Raw genomic sequence first — 2,331 nt, 5'->3', positions numbered from 1 at the left:
CTGGGAAACTAAGTTTAAGGAATGTATTGACTATTTGCAGTTGTGATAAGAAGCCTGAAAAAGCCACCCAATGAGGGGTGAGAAAAACAACTTCTGACAACTTTTTGAGCAATAAGGGACAGACATATGTACAATGTAACAGGTATAATGGGTATAAATTTGCTGGCTTGTAGTAATAAAAAACCCTTCTTTGCTTGTACTATAAGAATGCGTACTTGTCGTTTGTCCGTCTTGACCACGACAGTTGGTGACCCCGACGTGATGCTGTAAATAATGCTTGTGACTGCGAGGAGAGCAGTGGAGATGGAGCCCGGCATAGCTTGAGAGCAGCGGGAAGAGCTGCTAGTCCGGACCGGTACTTGACACCTGGAGATAAACAGGTGAGCTGCCAGGAACAGAGGCGGGACCCTCAGTAAAGAGGACACCGGAATTGTAAATATGTGGAAAGTAATATTGCAAAAGAGAGGACTTAAATTAGAAGAGTTGATGTTGCGGAAAATGCTCTTATGGGGCAAGCAACACGGATATAAAGCAGATACAGTGACTGCTTTTAGTGTGCCTGTGTGGCAAGGACTCGGGGACAAGCTGTTTGACAGTGCGTCCGGAGGATCTAAGGAGGCAGCCAGCCTCCTGGTGACGTGGTACCTGCTCCTTGAAACCGTCAAAGACATTAGAGAACAAAGGGATAGGATGAAGGAGCCAGACGTCCCTATCGCGGGGGGAGGACAGTCCTCTCCCACAGAGGACGTGGGGTCTGTTGCCCAGTCCTCTGGCGAGTGTGCAGGGCGGCCAAAGCCACGGGGCCGACAAAAGAACCCTTTCGTTGATGACTCTGATGATGAGCAGCCCTCAGGACATCCTCGGACTATTAAAGATAGAACATATAAGCGGCCCCAGGACTTGCTTCCTGGTAGTGACATATGCCCTGCTGAAACGGCAGAGGCGCCGGTTAACCCGTGCGCCCCCCCTTGCCCCCTGATTCAGAGGATCGAGAAGGGATGAATAGCCCCCCCCGGGCGCGGGGAGGGGAACAGGGGACCTCATGCCTGTACCCCCCTCTGCCAGCCGAAACATCAGAGGGTTGGGATGATCCCATGGACAATGATATGGGGGATCCTGAACCTGGGGGGTCTGCGGGAACACCGAAGGAGGGACAATTACAGGGAGGCTCGCGTTGCCGAGGACAGCCCTGGGTCCTTCCACCGGCTCGAATTACTGTCAGTCCCCACAACCCCCTGAAATTCTGGCAGCAGGTGAAAGCTCGAGCTCTGCAAGAAGGAAACTGGGACCTGTCCGAGCAAATTAACGTTCCTGTAACACCAGGCAACTCTGGTGAAACGAATTTAAGGGGAACTGGGGCGATGGCTTTCCCGGTGGTACGGGGTGATCCAGGACAAGGAATTATGGATGAACATAGACCATATTCGTGGAAAGTTATATAGGATTACAAAAGGCAACTGCCCAATATGGTCCCAACTCCCCCGCAGTTATGCAATTAATACTCCTATTAACTATGGAAGAAATGACACCTCATGATATTGCTCAAATTGCTCAAATTATTTTCCAACCTGTGCAATGCACCGTTTTTCGTAGTATCTGGACTCAGAGAGCAGAGGCGCAAGCAGTACACAATTTGCAGCTTTCACAAACCGATCCACGTTATGGTAATGGAGCTGATGTTCTGACTGGGACTGGTCAATTTAATAATCCTCAACATCAGGCTCAATGGCATCTGCTTGTATTGGAGCAAGTAAAGACTACTGGTGTAGAAGCTTTGCTCCGAACGGCAGAGCTGGCAGAGCCTAAGGCAAGATATACCATGATTAAACAGGGGGCTAAAGAGCTGTTTCTGTCGTTTGTAGAGAAATTGATGGGGGCTATAGAGCGGCAGGTATTTGATGCACATATACGAGAAATGCTGGTAAAACAGTTAGCCCGTGACAATGCTAACACAGATTGTCAAAAGGTGATTGAGATGCTCCCTGGGGATCCAACCCTAGAAGCTATGATTACGGCTTGTGGGAAGGTGGGCTCTGTTGAACACAAAATGTCTGCATTAGCTACAGCTATGTCTGCAATGCATATGTCTAATCAGAAATGTTACTGCTGCGGGCAGACTGGACATGTCAAGGCTAACTGTCCCGCTAAAAAAGAGAAAAGGAGGACCCAGGCAGGTGGCCATGTGAGCAGCTACATGTCTTAAGTGCGGAAAGCTGGGACACTTTGCAAAGCCATGTAAATCTAAATTTCATGCTAACGGTCAACCCCTCCAGTCGGGAAACTGCAGAAAGAGCGCGAAGGGGCGCGTGCAGACACAAATGCCCTACCACT

General features: G+C 49.6%; 1 long non-coding RNA gene across 2 annotated transcripts in view; it reads left to right on the top strand.

Annotated features, from left to right (window-relative positions):
* Nucleotides 1-2,331, top strand: part of LOC104837250 — a 14,120-nt gene that overhangs the window by 521 nt on the left and 11,268 nt on the right. The window lies entirely within an intron of this gene.

This window comes from Haliaeetus leucocephalus, unplaced genomic scaffold (assembly GCF_000737465.1).
Source record: "Haliaeetus leucocephalus isolate CR32 unplaced genomic scaffold, Haliaeetus_leucocephalus-4.0 Scaffold21, whole genome shotgun sequence".
NCBI classification, from domain to species: Eukaryota; Metazoa; Chordata; class Aves; order Accipitriformes; family Accipitridae; genus Haliaeetus; species Haliaeetus leucocephalus.
Note: the sequence above shows the minus strand (reverse complement) of the source record. Positions and strands in the feature narration are given on the sequence as shown.